We start from the raw sequence: 23335 nt of genomic DNA, 5'->3' as shown, positions 1-23335 counted from the left end.
CCCATGGATTGGAAGGTTGCAGATGTAACCCCGCTATTTAAGAAATGAGGGAGAGACAACACAGGGAACTGCAGACCAGTTAACCTGACAGCAGTAGTAGGGAAAATGCTAGAATCTATTATTATGGACGTGGTAACAGGGCTCTTCGAAAATAGTAAGATTGGGCAGAGTCAACACGGATTCATGAAAAGGAAATCATGTTTGACAAATCTGTTGAAGCTTTTTGAGGTTGTAACTAGCAGAATAGATAAGGATCTTTACCAACGGATCCATCACAGACCCAATCCACATCCGGACCGGGGTCAAGCAGAGCTGCGTCATCGCCCCGACCCTCTTCTCAATCTTCCTTGCTGCCATGCTCCACCTCACAGTTGACAAGCTCCCTGCTGGAGTGGAACTAAACTACAGAACCAGTGGGAAGCTGTTCAACCTTCGCCATCTCCAGGCCAGGTCCAAGACCACTCCAACCTCTGTCGTCAAGCTACAGTGGGCGGATGACACCTGCATCTGTGCACACACAGCGGCTGAACTCCAGGACATAGTCGACGTATTTACTGAGGCGTATGAAAGCATGGGCCTTACGCTAAACATCAGTAAGACAAAGGTCCTCCACCAGCCTGTCCTCATCGCACAGCACTGCCCCCCAGACATCAAGATTCACGGTGCAGCCCTGGACAATGTGGACCACTTCCCTTATCTCGGGAGCCCCCCTCCTATCAAAAAGAGCAGGCAGTGACGATGAGATCCAACACCGCCTCCAGTGCACCAGTGCAGCCTTCGGCCGCCTGAGGAACAGAGTGTTTGAAGGCCCTTAAAACTGTCACCAAGCTCATGGTATACAAGGCTGTTGTAATACTCGCCCTCCTGTATGGCTCAGAGACGTGGACCATGTACAGTAGACACCTCAAGTTGCTGGAGAAATACTACCAAAGATGTCTCCGCAAGATCCTACAAATCCCCTGCGAGGATAGATGCACCAACATTAGCATCCTTGTCCAGGCCAACATCCCCAGCATTGAAGCACTGACCACACTTGATCAGCTCCGCTGGGCAGGCCACATAGTTCGCATGCCAGACACGAGACTTCCAAAGCAAGCGCTCTACTTGGAACCAACGAGCCAAAGGATACCCTCAAAGCCTCCCTGATAAAGTGTGACACCCCCACTGACACCTGGGAGTCCCTGGCCAAAGACCACCTTAAGTGGAGGAAGTGGATCTGGGAGGGCGCTGAGCTCCTCCAGTCTCGTCGCCGAGAGCATGCAGAAATCAAGCACAGGTTGCGGAAGGAACATGCGGCAAACCAGACTCCCCGCCCACCCTTTCCCTCAACCAATGTCTGTCCCACCTGAGACAGAGACTGTGGCTCTCGTATTGGACTGTACAGCCACCTAAGAACTCATGCTAAGAGTGGCAGCAAGTCTTCCTCAATTCCAAGGGACTGCATATGATAATGATGATGATGAGATAAAGGTGAACCAGTGGATGCGGTGTATTTGGATTTTCAAAAGGCATTCCATAAGGTGTCACAGTAAACAAAACCAGGGCTTATGGGATTTGGGGTAGTATACCAGCATGGATTGAGGATTGGTTAACAGACAGAAAACAAAGAGTAGGAATAAACGGGTCATTTTTGGGTTGGCAAGTTGTAACTATTGGGGTACCACAAGGACCTCAGATATTCACAATCTATATCAATGATTTGGATGAGGGGACCAAATATAATATATCCAAGTTTGCGGATGATACAAAGCTAGGTGGGAATGTAAGTTGCGAGGAGGAAGCAAAGAGGCTTCAAGGGGATATTGACAGGCTAAGTGAGTGGGCAAGAACATGACAAATGGAATATAATATGGAGGAATGTGAAGTTATCCACTTTGCTAGGAAAAAATGGTGGGAGATTGGGAAATGTTGGTGTTCAGAGGGAGCTGGGTATCCTTGTACACAAATCACTGAAAGTTAACATGCAGGTACAGCAAGCAATTAAGAAAGAAAATGATATGTTGGCCTTTATTACAAGAGGATTTGAGTATGAGTAAAGTACTGCAATTATATAGGGCCCTGGTGAGACCACACCTGGAGTATTGTGTACAGTTTTGGTCTCCTTATGTAAGGAAGGATATACTTACCATAGAGGGAATGCACAAATGTTCACCAGACTGATGACTGGGTTGAGGGATTGTCCTATGAGGAGAGATTGAGTAGACCAGGCATGTATTCTCTACAGTTTAGAAAAATGAGAGGTGATCTCATTGAAACATATAAAATTCTGAAAGGGCTTGGCAGGTTAGACACAGGGAGGATGTTTCCCCTAGCTGGGGAGTCTAGAATCAAGGGTCACAGTATCATACTAAGGGGTTAGCCATTTAGGACTGAGATGAGGAGAAACCTCTTCACTCAGAGAGTTGTGAATCTTTGGAATTCTCTACCTCAGAGGGCTGTGGAGGTTCAGTCGTTGAGTATATTCAAGACAGTGGTCGATAGATTTTTGGATATTAAGGGAATCAAGGGATATAGGGATAGTGCAGGAAAGTGGAGTTGAGGTAGAAGATCAGCCATGATCTCATTGAATGGCGGAGCAGGGTCAAGGGGCCAAATGGCCTCCTCCTGCTCCTATTTCTTATGTTTTTATGTTCATTGATCTAAATATATTTGAGCATTATGTTTCAGTTGTGCTTGATCATATTACTGTGAAAACTATTTCTCACATTTTCTAAATTCCCATCTCTCCTTCCCCAGGCAGATACCACCTGATTTCTAGCTATCGCTGACCGTCAGTACGATTTCCGGGTATCATTATTATATTTTCTTGGATCCTTGAAAATATCGGCCAGGTATTTACTGGAAAAATTACAGTAAATGCCATTGCTCACATGACTGAAGTCCCAGGAAATTACAACGTTAGTTAATAACCTCATCACCACCATCATCATCATCGACAGTCCCTCGGAATCGAGAAAGACTTGCTTCCACTCTTAACATGAGTTCTTAGGTGGCTGCACAGTCCAATATGAGAACCACAGTCTTGGTCACAGGTGGGACAAATAGTCGTTGAGGGAAGGGGTGGGTAGGACTGGTTTGCTGCATGCTCTTTCCGCTGCCTGCGCTTGATTTCTGCATGCTCTCGGCGACGAGACTCGAGGAGCTCAGCGCCCTCCCGGATGTGCTTCCTCTTGTCTTTGGCCAGGGACTCCCAGGTGTCAATGGGGATGTCGCACTTTATCAGGGAGGCATTGAGGGTGTCCTTGTAACATTTCCGCTGCCCATCTTTGGCTCATTTGCCGTGAAGGAGTTCCGAGTAGAGCGCTTGCTTTGGGAGTCTCGTGTCTGGCATGCGAACTATGTGGCCAGTGGTTAACAACACCACTGCTACAGCAACACCGTAATTCCCTGGGACTTGATGCTGCTCCACCAGAATCAATGCAATAGCCAACCTCTGAAACGTTTTATTTCTCCAAACACCCAGAATCAGAATTTATATGATTTGCAAAATGACTGACACTTTAAAAAGCATACTTTACATTGGATTGCAGAAATCTCTCAATACATCGACAAAATCAAAAGCCCATCTATGCAATTTCTGTTGTAATGCAAACACACAGGCACAAACAAATTGAAATTGAATGGAACTTCTGCATAAGGCCAATGGAGCGCATTGATTTGCACATGAATTTTGCAATGATTGTTTATTTAGCATTTAGGAAACATTAACCTATAAATAAGTTTAATAGAATGCTTCAGGTTGTCAGATGCTTGAGACTTACATTGCCACCTTTCTTTGTTGAATCAATAATATTTCACATCTGATTAGTATTCTGGTTAGTGCAGAAGAATAACACAACTTTTTTTGCGAGTGAACTTCTGAATACATCAAGGTGATGGATTTCAGTACTGGGAAGTGTAACATTTTTACCATTTTTGTCATGCAGTTTCAGACTTGAGCACACGTAGGGCAACTACAGCCTGGGCCTAAGGCAGAATAAAGCTGTTTCTAATCTGCCTGAACAATGTACCTTAGTCCCAACCATCGGAGCACGCCTCTTACTGCCATAAATCTTTCTGCTTTTCACGTTAGCCATTCTATGCTTCCCAGAGTGTGACTGACAATTTAATTGTGTCAGTCTTGGCTCAGTGGTAACACACTCACCTTTGAGTCAGAAGGTTGTGGGCTCAAGCCCCACTCCAGAGACTTGATTATATAATCGAGTCTGACACTTCAGTACTGCACTGATAGAGAGCTGCATTGTCAGCGGTGCCATCTTTCAGATGAGTTGGTAAACTGAGGGTCCATGTGCCATCTCGGGTGGACACAAAACATCCCAGAGCTCTATTCAAAAAGAGAAACAGGGAAGTTCGCCTATTCTATTGGCCAAAATTTATCCCTCAATCAAACGTTATTAAAACAGATTTTCTGGTTATTTTTCTCATTGCAGTTTGTGGGATGTTGTGTGCACATTGGCTGCCGTGTACCATAAGTTACAATAATTACTACACTTAAAATACTTAATGGGCTGTAAAGTGCTTTGGAATGTCCTGAAGATGTGAAGAGAACTATATAATTGCATGTTTCTTCTTTCTTTAATGCAGAATAATGGACAGTTTTGTCACCAAAACCAAACCCAAAGTTCTGACCTTGCCCAGATCTGATGTTGAGTACTGAATCTACAGTTACTTTTAAGGCCTTTCCAATTTACCTTTAATTGTTTCCACACCAATTCAAAATATACATGTGACATCCACTTCTCCCTCAATGCATTGTACCATGCATTTGTCTCTGATGAATTTAATTCAATACCAATTCACCCATTTGCAGATTTTATCTAAATTCCCTTTTTTGATCCAGTCCATTTTGTTGCACTCAACTGCCCAGCTGGTTTCCAATCATTTGCAAATTTGACCAGTTTGTGCTGGGTTTCTGAATACAAGACATTAACACAGACTAATAACAGGGGCCTCATCACCAGTGCCTGGGTTATTCCTCTCAGCGCAACCTACCACTTTGACATTTCTTCACCTAAAAGCATGCAGTATACTTTCTTTCAAGCAATTCCTGATCCACACTCAGCTTTTACCTTGAATTTTTGCAAAGAAGTTCATTAAAAGCTTTCTTGGAAATATAGGTACCCCTTGGTGTTCTGCTTTGCACTTGGGTTGCATTATGTCAGTTTTTTTCCCAATTGTTTAGTACATCCTTCACATTCCCCCCCAAGAACTGTGAGCACGTGGCAAAATTTAAAGGGCCGAAATTGATGGCCTTACCGCCCACAGCTGTCGACATTCCCCTGGTCGAACTGCCCAGTGCCACTTTCGACGTGGCCTGGAGCGGGCGGGAGAGGAGTGCTGCCAGTAAGCGCCCGTTGATGGACAAGTCGCGCAACTGAGATTCCGACCGCCGAGATGTGATATTCATGTAGGTGGGACGCGCCGGGAGTTGGCGGCAGAACAGGGGTGGACCGCTGGCTCGAGGCTGGTCTGTCCCCAACGGTAAGTAGGAAGATGCTGAAAAAAAGGTTAGTGAACATTTTGTAATTTATTTCTTTACAGGGACTTACCTGGATGGGGTTCCCTGAAGGTCTTCAGATGTTTTTTGGTTTTTGTTGATGCTATTTCTTTCCAGCTCTTCGACCCTCCGTGTGCCCGACTCCATCCTCAGTGGCACTTGGGCAGCAAGCGCCTTTGCTGCCGAGATTGGGAGCTCCCGCCAGCTGCTGCCCAGATAGGCGGCGTAAGTCGCTCATTTGCCGCCCGCCGAACTTAAAGGGACCTTCTTCAAGAATATCCCGCCCAAAGATCCACCAGGGACCTCGGCGGCCATCGGCAATCCTTTGGGCGGCACTTGGGCAGGTGGACGCCTTCACCAATTTCGGGCCCAATTATCCCTCATCTTTTTGGAACCCTTGGCTATAAACCATTCATCCCTGGGGATTTATTAGTTTTGAATCCCTTAATCCTGCTTCAGAGCTCAGTCGTGTTGATGGCAAGTACCAGACTTGCCATTTGTATTTAACTTGTTTAAAAAAAAATACAATACAAAGTTGAAATCTAGTTTCATAGCTGTAAGCATAATGTGCAACAAATTTATTTTAGTCTTATTAACTTAATGAGCACTGTTGACCATAAATAACTAAATATATTAGCCCCCAATTCATACATGACCGTATTTTGAAAGTCTTACTTGAAGCATATTATGAAGAAAGTGCTTTGAATACATTTTTCTATTCATGAGAAAGTCAGAAATGCATTTCAAGTCTGAAGCTGTGAAACATTGGAGACTCAGAGATTACTTTACTACTGCTGCAGCAAACATGTATTTTAATGGTTGAATAATAAGATTGGATGGTGCAATGAGAACTCTCATTTCTGTCAATGCTCTTCACAATTGTTGCATATATACTGAAAACAACAACTTGCATTTATATAGCGCCTTTAACATCATAAAATGTCCCAAGGCGCTTCACAGGAGTGTTACAAAACAAAAATTTGACACCAAGCTATACAAGAAGAAATGATGGCAGATGACCAAAAGCATGGTCAAAGAGGTCGGTTTTAAGGAGTGTCTTAAAGGAGGAAAGAGAGGTAGAGAGGCAGAGAGATTTAGACAGGGAGTTCCAGAGCTTAGGGCCTAAGCAGCTGAAGACCCAGTTGAGCGATTATTTCTGTTATTCTCTTATCACTAAGCAAATGAGACAGTGGCAAGTTATGTCTAGTCTAGCATTTCTCAAAGGGTAAAATTATATTCGCAATATAATCCAATCCATCTGCACACTCCATGTATCAGTCATTCTTTAAATTCTGTCCGACAATCCAAAGTTTTCTTCTCACCTCCACTTTAACACCTTACGTGCCAACTATTCTTCAATCATTTAAGCTATGTGGCCAAACACTTTCACCTTTTTGGTGAAACCTCTCCTAAAGAAGGTAGTTTCTTTATGCTTCTGGTGGGGTAACCTTTCTAGCAGATATATCCTGCCTTGGTTATCAACTTTATGAATTACATGTAAATTACAACAGGGAAATAGGTCTTTCAGCCAAACCAATTCACACTGGTGGCTATTCCTCACACCAACAGTAGTCCGATTTCCATTTGCCTGCTCTGTTCCCTTAGCCCTTTATCTCCCTTTCCTTCAACCATTGATCCAATCTTAATCTTAAAAGTTAACTTGATCGCTGCTTCAATCACCAAGTCCCACTGTGCATTCTACCACCTCACAACCCTCAGTGCAACACAATTTATCCTGTTCTCTGTCATAAATCCCTTGGCTTTAACCTTATATCCCATGTCCAATTGTTCTGGATCCCTTAACCATTGGAAACTAATTACTCTGTCCCATCAGTTGATAATTCGAAACAACCTTTATCAAATCTCCCTGCAATCTGCTCCGTTGTAACAAAGACTGCATTAATGCTCCAGAAGCATCAGTGACAACAGATTGATTCCACTATTAATTTAAGGTATCTCCAGCTTTGTGTCCGAGTTCGATAATGTGCCAATTTGGTTTATGTACCACTGTGAACCTTCCTTTAGGTTTATGCACTGAATTGTTTTCAGTGATTTTAGCATTGATGCTGCTCTTCATTCCAGCTTCCATTTGTCAGTTTATGGTTGGCAACTATTGTTACCTCCTCCCCTCAGCTCCTTTAAATCAGAAAGCTCAAATCTACTGCTTCAGGTTCACATTGAGCCATCCCAATTTTTTGAAAAATAAAAAGCTCGTGGCTATAAAATGCCGTTTGCTTTGCCAGCTGGTTAATTAACTCAAGTTACTTTGGACAGTAAACTTGCCTGCTATCCATATAGTTTAATACTTTCTGTATTCAGAGATGAAGGACCTATTATGCCTTACCCAGAAAAATTTATACTGTGGCATCCAGGGGTTACCTTAGGATATGGGGATTCACTAATAATAAAAGGTGAAGAAAATTCAGCACTCTTGACTGACATTGTGTTTGCTCATGAGAGGCTTTAAGTAGCTACAAAATGTTCTATTGCCACTCGTTTAATCATTCATGATGTGAATAAGGACACTACTGTACAATATTTATGTGCTTAATCTTCAGCAGTTCAATGTTTTCGGTTCATTTCCACCATTATGTTGCATAATTCTATAACACCGTGACCATAAAAATATATTCGGAACAATGCATGACCAAGCTAATGCTACGTAGATATTTTAAATGATCCTCTGTTACTACTAAGGGAAAAATATTGAATATTACAGCATCTGCAAATTAATCACCAAATTAGATTCAAGTCTGAACTATATTGGACATGTTATCACATTATATTCCTAAATTGAGGATAGGTTGGGAATTCTCCGCTTGCTAACTTAATATACACATAGGGGTTGATAATCCGATTCTAGTGTGGGTTCACTGAGCATCAGATGGTGATTGTGCCTGCATTTAAATGAGTTGACCCCGCAGGATAATACAGAGTTTGAATATTTAAACATTGCTCCACAGGGGATTTTTCTGTCATGTGCTAATGGAGCAGCAAGATTGTGGGACTGGGATCCCCAGCGCCAGCAGCATGTAAACAGCTGCTGCTGTATTCGAGGCAAGAGGAATTATTTTGAGTAGGATGGTGGGCTGATAATGGTCGAGTTCAAGCCCTAACTGTACAGCTATAGGAAACCTAACTGGTTTGAGTAGGTAGTCAGAGCCATCCATTTAAAAAGTTCAAATATTATCCTGTTGCCCTCCCTTTCAGTGGCCATTTGCAACCAGCGCTTAGTCAGTGGTGCAGCTCTGAGATGCACCAGTCATATTATGAGGAAGATTGCAACTTATTCCTCTTGATGCAGAGCAGCTGAGTAGTCAAGCTGTCCATATAAGGCCAACAGGCAAATTCAAAATATCAATAAACTGAACTGATGAGAGTATGCCATTTAGCGAAAAGATAAAAATCATACATTAAGAAGGGTTTTGGCAAGTCTCCTTCCAATGAGAGATATTGATTTATAAAATGTGACCAGGGATGGAAACAATGATTCTTGAGGACATAGAAGGTTCCAATCTCACGGTGGCACTGCCGCAAAGAACATCTCAGTTAGTGTTTGGCCATTGGTTTTATGGGCCAATGCTCGGGTGAACATCATCTGCTACAAGCAAAAAAGTGTTCCATTTACATGGAGATTGCGAAGAATGAAGATTCAAATGCAGGTTGTGGCACTGATACCTTGATCACGTGCTAAATAAAGATCACACCCCTGATCATGATAGGAGATTGAATAATTTAGCAATTATGTTTTCAATGGCATACATTGCTTTGGTGAACATATATTATGATGGGACTGACTTCAGAATTATGTTTTTAGGTTATAGCAATGCATAGTCATTGTTAATAAACAAGAAAGTGAAAGTCTTTGTTTGGATGAAGCAGATGAAGATTAGTAGTCATATCCTCATCAGGGAAAATAATGCACTTTTTAGCTCTTAATAGAAAAAATATTTTCATCATTTGAAGAAAACATATTTAGAATTTCCCACATCTCTTGTATCAAAACTACAAATAGAATTAATAGCTACTTCATGATGACACACCACAAGAGGCCCCATCACCATCACTTTTCAGGACACAACCAACAATCCATCAGCAATTCCACTTCACATTGTTCAACTCCGTTCCAAACAACAAGAATAATGCAGGCAGCATTTAACCTTATCAGCATGATGCAGCAAGGTTCTCATTGGGCAACACACCCCTCCCAATCAGTTCTTAAAAAAAAAACTTGCATTTATAGCGCCTTTCATGATCACCAGATGGCCCAAAGCGCTTTACAGCCAATGAAGTACTTTTGAAGTGTAGTCACTGTTGTAATGTAGGAAACATTACAAAAAGGACCAAATTTTAAGAACTATTCAAGTCAAGCTAGTTAATAACGCGACTTTTCTTTCCATATCAATACATGCCATGTCCAGTTTACTGCATATCAGGAAGGGTAGCTGGCAATTTTACCAATATAAACCAATGGCTCTGATATAAGCAAACCTCAAGGTTAGGCTTCAGATATTACCTACTTCAGGAGGCACAGTACAAACACAAAGGCTTCTTTTAACAACAGCTTCCTCTGACTTCTCCCAGATAGTGCAGTTGATGTATTACAGGTTGAAAATCGCTTATCCAGAACCACGCCTTGTCCAGAACCATTCCCTGCCACCGGGAGGCGCATGCGCAGAACTCCAACATGAACAAATTAAACAAATTGACGTCCTTCCTCGCTGTCGGCTCCCACAATCACTGGCCTGACCCAGTGATCCACTGCTCCCCCCCTCCCCCCCATGATCTCTCTGCCATACTCCCATCCCCAAGCCAGCCAGTCCCAATATCCCCTTGCTCAGTACCTGTACCATCCAATTTAACATGACCACCCCTTGTCCAGAAAAATCCCTCATCGAGAACAGGCCAGGTCCCGAGGGTTCCGGATAAGGGAGGTTGAACCTGTACTTCTGCACAGTGTACACAATTCTTTTGGTAAGATTCAGTAGAGGTGATTATACAATTTGGTTCTCGATAGTTAAAGATGGCCTGATTAGAACGAAATGTCTCTTTGCATCTTGTAAAATAGAAATGTTATTTTACAATCATCTTCAAGATTAAATAACTTTGAGGAATCACAACAAGAAAATCCCAGATAATTCAAGAGTTCATTTTCCTCCAACCATCACCCTTGTAATGTTTACCTCTCTCCTTTGTATGATAGTGCTGACTCCTTGCTCCTGTCACATTTTTAGCTGTTTGGTTATTTTTTTTTACACAGAAAGGATTTGGGAGTGAGTTATGGTTATGTATTCTGTTTTGAAGTAGAGTGAAATTGCACAGGTTTAAAAAAGCTCAAGGCTGCAGCTACTGAAACAGTGATGTTTGGGGCGTTAATTAACAATGCATTCAAGTGATTTCTACAAGGACTGCATTTATTAAGCAATTTGAATATGTCCTATGATCTTTTGTGTCCACCTGAGAGAGCAGACTAGACCTTGGTTCTACAGCTCATCTGAAAAGCAGGCACTAACAGTTCCCTTAGTACTGCTTGGATTATTTGCCATCTACCTTGGCCCCTGCTCACATAAATCCAGCCCAATTTAAAAAGAGACAATTTTATCATGTTATTTTACATATTATTAAGCTGGATACTTATGTTTTAACCCTAGTTGGCAAAATGAGTGGAAAAAATGGTGAAAAAATACTTTTAACATGTATTTTGAGAAATTTGATTGGTTTGCCTTCTCCTTGCATTTAAGAGTGGTAACTTGGTGCAGTTTTAATAATACAGCTGAAAATGTGGTTATCACAAAAAATAAGCATTTATGCAAACAATTAATACATTTGCATTCAGCTGGAATACATTTGCATATCACTTAACTTCAATAAGTTTGTAAACAAGTCAATTTACATATAAGAAAACATGATACAACTGCGGATGCTGAAATCTGAAATAAAAACAGAAAGTGCTGGAAATACGCAGCAGGTCAGGCAGCATTTGTGGAGAGAGAAATAGAGTTAATATTTCAGGTTGATGACCCTTTGTCAGAACTGGAAAAGGTTAGAGATGTAACAGTGTAGGGGCAGGGAAAGGGGGAGGGGAGGAAAGAACAAAAGGGAAGGTCTGTGATTGGGTGGAAGGCAGAAGAGATTAGAGACAAAAGGGTTGATGGTGCAAGGCAAAAGGAGATGGTAATGGGACAAGTTTGGAAACAAAAGATAAGTTGAGATGGGGTGTAAATGGAGATGGTAGAATCATCAACAGTTGCTGTGGGAAAGAGGAAAAAAAAACAGAAAATAGAAAAAAAAATAGGGGCGAAGGTTGTGGTTTGAAATTGTTGAATTTGATGTTGAGTCCAGAAGCCTGTAAAGTGCCTAAATGAAAGATGAGGTGCTGTTCCTCGAGCTTATATTGAGCTTCATTGGAACAGTGTAAGAGGCCGAGGACAGAAAGATCAGTGTGGGAATAGAGCGGAGAATTAAAGTGATAGGCGACCGGAATCTCAGGGTCACGCTTACAGACTGAAGGGAGATGTTCTGCAAAGTGGTCACCCAATCTGCATTTGGTCTCCCCCAATGTAGAGGAGGCCACATCGTGAGCAGCGAATACAGTATACTAAATTGAAAGAAGTACAAGTAAATTGTTGTTTCACCTGGAAGGTGTTGTTTGGGGCCCTGGACAGTGGGAAGGGAGGAGGTAAAAGGGCAGGTGTTGCTTCTGTTGCGCTTGCACAGGAAGTTGTTATGGGAAGGGGAGGGGATGTTGGGAGTGATAAAGGAATGGACCAGGGTGTCGCGGAGGGTGCGGTCCCTTCAGAATTCTGAAAGGGAAAGATCTGTTTGCTGGTTTGATCATGCTGAAGGTGGTGAAAATGTCGGAGGATGATCCGTTGAACATGGCAGCTGGTGGAGTGAAGGTTGAGGACAAGGGGAACACTATCCTGGTTCTGGGAGGGAGTAGTTGAGTGAGAGAATAAGTGTGGGACATAGAATGGACACGGTCGAGGGCCACGTAACCATGATAGAGGTCAATCCTCGGTTGAGGAAAAAGTAAAACATATCGGAAACACTAGTATGGAAGGTGGAGTCGTCAGAACAGATGCGACTGAGACGGAGAAACTGGGAGAATGGAATGGAGTCCTTACAGGAAGCAAGGTGGGAGGATGTGTAGTCCAGGTAGCTGTGGGAGTCAGTGGGCTTATAACGAATGCTTGTCAATAGAAAACCTGATGCTGATTCTCAAAGTGATAGTGATAGTGACGCAGCAAGTGCGACAAATGCACATGCTAGACTTACCACTTTTATAAATCGATAGCATTACTACACAACCTCCAGAAGAAGCCATTAGACAGCGATTGGCACCAGGACCTCTGGTCAATCTAACTCATGGATGCAGCATCCTGACCATACCCCATCTGCGATCAGGAATCTTTGCAGAAACGGAGAATTGAATCCGGACTTTCCCAGTCTAAATAACTCAACTTATCACTAAGCAAACCTTCAGGGAAGCACCGGCTAAACCTTTGAAGAGGACAATGAAAAATATGGATGTATAGTTTTGGCTTTGAGCGCAATCGGCAATCCAGGCACAAATTGCACCTATTTTCAGAATGGACTTCATGCTTCAAGTTTCTGCTCAAACTCATTTGCATAATCATGTGTAACTGCGCCCATGAACCAGCACACTCAGGCAGCGGTTTAGGACAGAATTTTTCGTTTTGCATTGAAAGAAAGATAGTCCTCGATATATTTAAGGTAACCTGGTGCAGTTTTATTAACACAGCTGGGTTTACCACAAAAAATAAACATATTTTAACAAGTGTCCAGTCCACTACCTGTGAGTAACTTGATTTTAAATAACTGAAAATGACTTTAAAAAACATACAGAACCATTTGCTAGTTTCATTGGTGCACACTAGTTTGTTTTTTTGTGTAAATTAAATATTTTAAAGCTTTTAAAAGGTGGCTATTAGTGTCCTTGTGCCTATCAAAAAAGCTCAATGCCAAGAGCCTCCTCGAAGGCCCGCAAATGGGCGATTGATTTGGTCTGGGGATGTGGCCAGTTTTGTGGACAGGGCTGGCTTCCAACAGGATATTAATTAAACCATTGCAAAAGATTGTGGGCACGTAATGTGCACCTGAACTACCACAATGTTCTGCGCTGGTGTGATCAATTTCTAGCAAATTGCACAGCATAGCGAAAACTCTACCCCATTGGGGCTTTCTCTAAACTTGGAGTTATCTACCTTGTAATGTATTTGCTTCATGGGTTCTTGCTTAAGAATTCATAGCAACACATTGCTATTAAGAACTAGTTGGTTTATTAGCAACTAGTACTTCACACTACCAGTTCATCCACCAGGCTCACAACACCTGCCTTATTGTGGCTCCCCTGAACCTAACCGGCTGGGGTTTTATTGAGTCTTGTGAACATCACACGACTGGCTAAGCCACTCACAACTCAACAGCTCCACTAACCTGTGAGCATCTTCGCTTAACTCTTTACTTAAGCCAACTTCAGAAATTTATAATGTTTTTTTTCGACATTGAAACTGATGACACGTACTCAAAAAACGTCATTGCTTTAAATATTTCCCTTTCAATGTCAACTTGCAGCCCCAGGCGCAATGACTGGTGAACAAATTGCTGGACTGACCTCAGATAGAATAGATGTTAAACCATTCCTTCAGAAAGCCTTGTGATTTCAAAACCGTAATCCTGGAGAGTGTCACGGACAAGCATTTTCACCCCCTCTCCAACCCAACCCAACTTGTGTCACAAAAAATGTTTTCTGATGTGACATTCTTTTTGAAGCGTGAGGGATTTGTTGCTATGTGACTCTGTGTAAAGGGGCAGAAAATAAGATGTTTTGCATCAAGGCGACATGTAAAGCCCTTGCGTGCATTAATGCATTTATCACGAGCCCATTTTCTGATGAAGTCTGCAAGTTACAAATAGCCTTTTAGGAAAGTGGCGAACAGCACAAAACGTCTTTAGTTTACAATGGTGTGCTGAAGAATGCATCTCTGTGTGCGTGCTTGCAATGTGCGCTGTTGAAATGCAATCCTTGAAAGAGAGCGGCGACACAGCAAAAAGCCTCTCGACAGGGAAAGCAGTGTGTTGAACAACATTAGAAAAGGACATTATCAAGCTAATATTGTTCAGTGTCTGCGGAGATAATTAGCGGCTGAGAAACCGTTCACCAGAAATTATTATTTTTTTTTTTAAACATTTAAAAAAAAAAATTTATTCCAATTTCGTTCCAGATCAACTCTAACGCCAAAGATCACTTTGCGCCAATGTGTTTGATCTTAGGCCAAAAGGCCGAGAGGCGAAGTTGCACCATTCCTGGAAATATTGCAATACCAGGTCGGTGCATGGAGTGGACGGGGCATGCCCCTGATCCAGCTCCCTGTCCAAAAATCAATTCAATATCATGTCCCCATAGGGGATATTAAACTGATAAGAACAGGTACTCCCATTAAGGCAGCCTGCATTATCTAACTCGCAGTGTAGCTGCTCTCACATTCATTTCTGCCGGTTGCCTCTCTGTCCTGATTTGTTAGTCATGGTGGGTGAACAGGCTATATGTGCCGCTTCCTCCCGCTCTGCAGGGCAGGAGCACAGATTAACAAACTGCACGCGATGAGAGGACTAACCTGTTCCTCCAGGGTGCAGCACATTACTACAGCAAAGATATTTTTTGTCTAAAAGGTTGATCAGCACATCATGTGAGTAGTGTTTGTACAGCTGCAATATAAAAACCTTTTCATTTCCTCTTTAGGTTAAACTGCCTTCTGTTTCTTAAAATCAGAGCAGGGTTGCTTTTAAAAAAAAACACAAGGGTGCACTTCACTAAAATGCTTCCAGCATCCGAAACAAAATAGAAGATCAGCCAGTCACTTCTCTCTGCCTCCGTTTCTGCCATTTGCTACTATTTCTCGACATTTTTTTTTAGTGTTTATTTCATGCTTGAAACTCAGATAGAAAGCAAAGATGTTCATTAATAGGAGGGAAATATTATTCTCTTGTATTTTAGTGTGAAGAGTCAATCAAACTTGTTGCGAAGGTTGCAAACATGAGACTCAGTGGCCAAAACTACTTGGTCATTTCATCAGCTGTTTGATATAATTTTGGATTAATCAGAAAGGCTAGCATGTTGGTGATGGCCACAAGGCAGGTAGGATACTATGGGCCGGATCTTACTGGAGCGGGGCATCTCACGTGTTCCGTTAGCGTAGGCTTGGAAACTTTTTGCCTACAAATTTGTCGGACAACGGGGCATCTGGGACATTGGTGAATGACGGGACCAACAGTGTTTCTCCTTAACCAATGAGATTTAAGGATCGAGAAATAAACAGAGGAAGGACTAAGAAGGAGGGTGTATTGGAGTGGGTGAATTCAGTGTCAAATCAGGCACAGAAAGAGAAATAAAGGGAAGGAAAGACTGGATTAAGAGGGAGAGAAAGACAAAGGAAAAAGAAAAAAAAATAAATTTAAAATGACATTTTTAAAATCTACTGAAGCAATTTACAGCTTGAAGGAATGAGACGCCACACTTATCTACTTTCTGGGCAAGAGAGGTTGAGTGGCAGTCAGTAACAATTATTACATTAAAAGGATACTTACGCTATTAATTACTAGACTTAACTTTGTATGGCAAGTTTAAGAGGTAATTAATGTGCAAATGCAGTAACTTCATAAATCACAGCAAGGTGAAGCATGAGATTTGTCATGAAGAGGCACAATTTACGCATTAATAATGGTGTGCATCGTTCAGACGTTATTTTTTAAAGCAAAACTTGGCCCTAAAGTTTATTACTGCTCTCTCTAAGTGCCGTTGGAGGTGATCAGTCGAGGAAGGGCTTGAGATCCAGGGGCAAAGTGGAAGCAGCTGCCACAAGCTTTGCCTTTCCACCTCCCTGTGCTATCACTTGCTCATTTGAGGTAGTAATTACCTATCAATGCAAGTTCTATTATTGAACATGATGCAAGTTTGGTGAGAAGTAAATTAAGAATTATTGCAGCCCAAGGTTGAAAGATGTGAACAGTTCAATCTGACAGGTCTTAAAATATATTTCCTATAATACAGCACCCCACAGAGTACTCACTGCAAGCTTCCATTCAGACGTGAGAAGGCATCACTTAAGGAGAAAAGAAACTTGAGCACATTGAGTCAAGATAAATTTATGATTCCCTTTAAATGGGTTTCTCGGAATACGGGCAGTGATTGCAAACGTATCAGAGCATCGTGGGTCCTGCTACAGCCGTTGCCAGCTCTGTGATTGAAGGAGACTAGTCTAGCAGTTGGTAAATATCCACCTCCTCACTTTTATCAGGTTTTCAGCTTCAAAAGCTATCGGGATTATCTTTCCATCAACCTAGCCAGCCTGAACTCAACCCCTACAAATCAGCATCAACAAGAGCCAAATCAAACTGAATCACAAACCATTTCCTCTCGCCTTCTTCTCTCTTCCCCTCCGCCCCTGAAGGCACTGAGTCATGCTGAGATAAAGTGGACCTCACCTTTAGCTAAGGTGCTGTTTGTGTATAATCCAGGCAGCAGGTGTCGGCAGACTGTTTAATTCTGGGAGCAATCACAGCTGCGGTCACCGATATCTGCACACGTTGTGCACCAGGAATCATGGGATAGAACTAGGAATTGGAACCCGAGCTTTTTTAGCAAGGGACACAAAAGCATTATTTGTCTATCTGAAGAAAGAAGTTAATGAAGCACTTTTTGAAGTGCGGTCACTGTAGGGAAACACGGCAGCCAATTTGCGCACAGCAAGGTCACTCAAACAGCATTAATGAGATTAATGGCCAGATAATCTGTTTTAATGATGTTGATTGATAGCTAAATATTGGCCAATAGGCCAGGAAAACTCCCTTGCTCTACATTGAATAGTGCCATGGGATCTTTTGCATCCACCTGAGTGGGCCAACTTGGTTAAACACACTACAACAATCGGCGCAATCCCGGCCTGCAAGACCATCAGCAGGCCAGGACCATTAGAGGGAGCAGCGTGCGGCGGTATACCACTTCAGGGAGCAGCGCGTGCTGCTGCAGGAGGGCGATGGCTAACTGCAGTGCGGGCAGGTACAGCAGGAGCGGCGAGGTCGGGGCAAAGGTGTGGCAAGAGTTCGTAGAGGGATGTGATCAGGGCCCAGGAGAGGCAAGGGTTCGTGGCCCAGAAGAGGCGAGGGCCCAGGGGCAGCACGGGCCAGCCCACACTGCAGTATGTGCGCGCACTAGGTCTGTGCAGCAGAGCTGGTCTCCAATCATCTTGGTTAATCCTTGTCACTGGACCAAGACCTAGCTCTGTCGAGCCCATGTGGTGGATGGTGTGCAACGGCCACCACACGTTAAAAAAATCCACGCACAGGCATCTTCCACCCTTCAAGATGTAGTTTGTGATGCAGAATATTTGGTCCTTCCTTGAAACACATGTGAACTCATCCCTTTTTTGGCATGGAAGCAAGTCATCCTTGTTTCAAGGGAGTGCCTATGATGATGATGAGCACGACAGTTAGGTGTCAGCTTAGATTTTGTGCTCAAATCTCTGGAGTGGTACTTGAACCCGTGACCTTCTGACTGAGAGGTGAAAGTGCTACCACTACGAAGGATATACGACACAGAAACAGGCCATTTGGTCCAACCAGTCCATGCTGGCGTTTATTCAACTCGAGCTTCCTCCCGTCTTTCCTCATCTAACTCTATCAGCATAACCCTCTATTCCCTTCTCCCTCGTATGCTTGTTTAGCCTCCCCTTAAATGCATCTGTACTAATCGCTTCAACCACTCCCTGTGGTAGCAAGTTCCACACTCTCATCACTCTTTGGGTAAATAATTTTCTTTTGAATTCCCTATTGGATTTCTCGGTGATTATCTGAGCCACAGTTGTTGCTTAAATTTTAGGGCCACCAACCTACTCCTTTTCTGATCTATCCCAACTCCACCTCCCACTTTTTTAGCGCTTATATTTCCTCTTTCTCCAGAAATACAATTGTCTGTCTCTTGAACTGAGTTATACTATGTGTTTCAATGCTCTCCCCCTGTCACTTATTTTATATGTCTCGTACCCTTTTGTGAAACAGATTTGGTTGAATTTTGTATTTACTTCTAAATTACGAACCTATGTTTTTGAAACCTTCTATCGGCTGTGTAGACATAGAAATGACAGGACAGGAGGAGACCTTTTGACCCATCCAGTCTGTGCTGGTGTTAGCTCTTCAATTAGAATTATCGATTGTGATCCTGATGCCCTATACCTTTTCAAATAAGTATCCAATAACTTTTTGAATTGATGTTGCAATACTTGGCTCAATAGTCACTCATGGGAAAGCATTCCATGTTCTCCCACTGATAATCTTTAGTCTGTGTCCTCTCGTTACTGATTTGCTAACTAGTAGATGTGATATTTCACTATTTACACTCGTAAGGCATTTCATAATTATTCAATCGAATCAATATGCAATTAAATCACTCAAGCATGACCTGCCATATACAACTCAATGCTGACTGCCCCTGATTAGCCCGTGCCTTTCTAATTGTTCATTTATGGATTCTAGGAGCCCGAAATTGGTGGACTTACCGTCCGCTGTCGTCGAGTTTTCTCGCAGTCTCCCTGGTTTCTGGGCGGTCTCCCCTCTGAGCGAGTTTGGGGAGAGAAGACCGCTGCATACCGTCCGCTGGCATACACCGCCCAGAAGAGTCCCCCCGCCCGCTGTGTTCCCAGTTTGGTCTGGGCAGTTCTTTGCTGTAGCAGGGGAAAAGACCGCCGTGTAGAAGCAGGTCTGACCTCAACGGTAAGAATGAAGACCTGCAAAAAAAGGTTAGTCCACTTCTTTTATTTCTTTTTTCTGCAGGGATTCAGGTGGATGGGGTCCCCTGAAGGATTCCTAATGTTTTTTTTTATTTCTTGAAAATGTTTTATTTGATCAGTCCCCCCTCCCTGGGCCCGACTCAATCCTTGGCGGTACTTTGCCGAGGATTCCATTTGCCACCGAGAATGGGAGCTAGCACTTGCTGCCACCCAGATTCAGCTTGCAGGTCCCATTTTTACAGCCGGGCGGTCTTTCCCAGATTTTTCCATGAATCTTTCGCCCAAAGTACCGTCAGGATCTCATCGATCCTTTGGACAGTACTTGGGAGGAACTTAGTTTCCACCAATTTCGTGCCCTAGAAAGTTTATCCACATCCAGGATAAGAAAAACTGCCCTATAATCTCTGAGTTCTGATGAAAGGTCATCGAGCTGAAATGTTAACTCTTTTTCTCTCTGCACAGATGCTGCCTGTCGAGCCAAATATTCCCAGCATTTTATTTCAGATTTCCAGCCTCTGCAGTATTTTGCTTTTGCCCTCTAATCTCCTAGCTTGCCTATTTACCCCTTTCTTGAGCTTTGTTACAATTTCTGACTCAAAATTTGGGGGGGAAATTTCGTGCCTCTGCTGTCTCATGCCCAACCTCCCTCAGTGTTCTGGGACAATTATATCTGAATCTGGTGATTTTTCTACTCTCAGTCTCATGAAGCCAAACATGTTATGGAAAAAAAATACTTTGCATTTTGATTTTAACAGATGGAGAAAAAAAAAATGAATGTTCGTCCACTCCAGGGACTTGCGCACAAAAGAAATCTAGGCTGACACTCCAGTGCAGTGCTGAGGGAGTGCTGCACTGTCGGAGGTGCCGTCTTTCAGAGGAGACGTTAAACTGAGGCCCCGTCTACTCTCTCAAGTGGACGTAAAAGATTCCATGGCACTATCTCGAAGAAGAGCAGGGGAGTTATCCCCACTGTCCTGGCCAATATTTATCCCTGAATCAACATAACAAAAAGAACATTATCTGGTCATTATCACATTGCTGTTTGTGGGAGTTTGCTTGTGCGCAAATTGGCTGCCACATTTCCCACATTACAACAGTGACTATACTTCAATGGCTGTAAAGCACTTTGAAACGACCGATGGTCGTGAAAGTCATTACTTTCTTTCTTTCTTTCTTACTTTCTTTTTCTTTTCTTTTCGATTCATTCAATGAGAGGAAGAACTGTGGGCCTGCTTGTTTTGATGCTGTTGCTTTCATTGGTGCTGCCTTGCAGTACAAGACTCATTAGAATAGGAGATACTGGCATCAAATGCTAGGCCCAGATTGCAGCATCAGAACACAGCATGCAGATGGTATAGGAGGGAAGAATTCTAATATTCTCAAGCCTAAGTGCGTCAACGACATTGATGGATGGAAAGGGGCTTAATTTCAAAGAAGACTTCAATAGAACAACAGGGAAAGCACTCAATCTCTTTGAACATTAGAAATGAAATTCTCACAGATTAAGAAAATAAGGCAACAGCTTACACTAAAATATATCAGCTTTATGAACTCAAATTATACAAATCAATGTTGGGACATTCGTTTTTTTTTAATTAACACCAGCTAATTTTCACATCGCTTATGAAAATAGCAAGCAATTCACCTGCAAGTTTCTTGAAACCAACGGGCTACAAATGTAATTAACCTTTTCTCTGACAAATATAACAGGCAAACATGTCAGTTAACTGAAGAAACAGTGGCAAGAGCATTTAATCTTTTATATTACAAAAGCTCAAACAGTGGACCTGTGAGTTCAGGTTTTCACCTCCCTTCTGTTAAAATGTCAATACCTTTATTGGCAGGAACAGCAGAACTTTTAGTAGCAAGAAAGACCATTAGGCCTAACCATGCTACCCCATTCTGATAATTCTCAATCGCCCACATCTACTTTCACAACTATTTCACCAAACAAAGACAAAAGAAAGACTTGGATTTATATAGCGCCTTTCACAACCACTAGATGTCCCAAAGCACTTCACAACCAATTAAGTATTTTTGGAGTGTAGTCGCTGTTGTAATGTAGGAAATGTGGCAGCCAATTTGCACAAAGCCAGCTCCCACAAACAGCGATGTGATAATGACCAGATAATCTGTTTTTAGTGATGTTGATTGAGGGATAAATATTGGCCAGGACATCAGGGATAACTCCCCTGCTCTTGTTCGAATAATGTCATGGGATCTTTTATGTCCACCTAAGAGAGCAGATGGGGATCTCGGTTTAACATCTCATCCAAAAGACGGCACCTCCGACAGTGCAGCACTCCCTCAGTACTGCACTGTAGTATCAGCCTAGAGTTTTGTGATCAGGTCTCTGGAGTGGGACTTGAATCCACTGAAGATGCCGGAAGATTTGCATTGCTGGGTGACAATGCGACAACCACACTACATTCCTTTTGAATGGGGACGAGTTGAGAAGAGTTTTAGCTCCTCAAGTTAATTATTTTGGGGCATTGTTTTTCTTTAGGGTTATGTTGGTGCAAAGGTGAAGACAGTGACTTGTACTTGTGCCAACTTTCCAGAATCCATGTTGGCAAATGCCTTTCCTGTCCCATCACCAGTAGAAACAACAAAAACAAAAATATCATCTTCCTTTATTTTAACTCACAATTCCTGTACTAGTCCAGCATCTAACACAAAACATGGAATGTTCGGGTCAGTTCTGCAATCTTGCACTCCCAGTGGGAGCCTTGGTTGTAGGAAATGTGGCTTCAGGATTGTGGAATTTATCCTGTAATCTAATAAAACTAATGTCATGTTTTGTATAAAACATGGGATGGAATATATTGAACTTACAACTCTACGTGTCTTTTATAGCCTCAGAACATCCCAAAGTGCTTCACATTAAATGACAACACATCAAAGGTAATTCAATGTCCTTATGTAGGCAAACGCAGCAGAAAATTAATGACCACAGGATATCATCCTTCACTAGCTTGTAAGTTGTACTGCCTTGACCAATGGCTTAGTAGATATAATGAACAGCACCAGACAGACATGAAGGTCTAAGTTTGGTGTTGAGTCTATGCTGAGTTGGCTGATTTTAGTTAGTGTGGAAAGAGGGGTGCTACAATTGGCCCGTGTGCCCTGGATGAGTGTGAGTAAACCAATTACCCAGGGTTACAGCTCTTGGCTGCTATCCAGTGATCCCCGCTGGAAAGTGTTCAGGCGTTAATGTTGAATGAGGACACGATGTAACTCTGCTGTGATGCTCCCCATGGTAAAAGAGCCTGCCAACAATGGGCTCACCTCTTAAGAATGGCTGGTTGTGCCAAGTACCAGAGAGGCTCCGTTGAGCCTCCTAGCAAGGAGTCAACATCTTCAGGACAGGAGAACAAGGCGAGTAGGAGAGAAAATGTAAAAAAACCTTCAATTTAAAAAAAAGAGTAATTTTTGATTTGATAAATATCTCTGCCTTGTAATGTTATTAGAACATCCATTTATTTCCCAGATGCAACACAATACCATACAAACATACATAAATGTTGCCAGATTGAATGATCAACAATATTAATTTCTTGGCCTATACAGGCTGCTTTGCAAATTAATAATGCATAGTTTGCAAAACTCCCTGCCATCCTCCTAAATTAAACATCAAACAAGCTTGAATCTTGCATAAATGACTTAAAACCTGGCAGTGTCTAGTGTTGGACATTAGACGCATTTGATTGATGGTGAGCAGTTTGATGATAATGCTTCAGCTAAGAGTTCATCTTTCCTTGCACCTGTCCAAGGTTTTAATACCTCCTGTGGCTCACACCACTTTCTATCATCCTCATTTAAGGTTGCAGTGTGTGTTGGGTGAATATGGGGAAATATGCAGGCAGCCTAAGGCTTTGAGTGAGCATACAGAACTCAGTTTGATTAATTCTGACATATCTGAGTTGTCAGTTATTCAAAGCTCGTGTTTGTTTACCTCTCACAAAGGAGATGGAACAATTAGGGTTGAATGCAAGATTTTTGTTAAAATTGCACCTTTTCTGTTTGTGAA

General features: G+C 42.5%; 1 protein-coding gene and 1 pseudogene across 4 annotated transcripts in view; both read right to left on the bottom strand.

Annotated features, from left to right (window-relative positions):
- opcml (opioid binding protein/cell adhesion molecule-like) overlaps positions 1–23335 on the bottom strand; it is a 2007248-nt gene that overhangs the window by 1793117 nt on the left and 190796 nt on the right. The window lies entirely within an intron of this gene.
- LOC139276519 (U2 spliceosomal RNA) lies at positions 14812–14977 on the bottom strand (annotated as a pseudogene).

Source organism: Pristiophorus japonicus, chromosome 11 (assembly GCF_044704955.1).
Source record: "Pristiophorus japonicus isolate sPriJap1 chromosome 11, sPriJap1.hap1, whole genome shotgun sequence".
NCBI lineage: Eukaryota > Metazoa > Chordata > Chondrichthyes > Pristiophoridae > Pristiophorus > Pristiophorus japonicus.
Note: the sequence above shows the minus strand (reverse complement) of the source record. Positions and strands in the feature narration are given on the sequence as shown.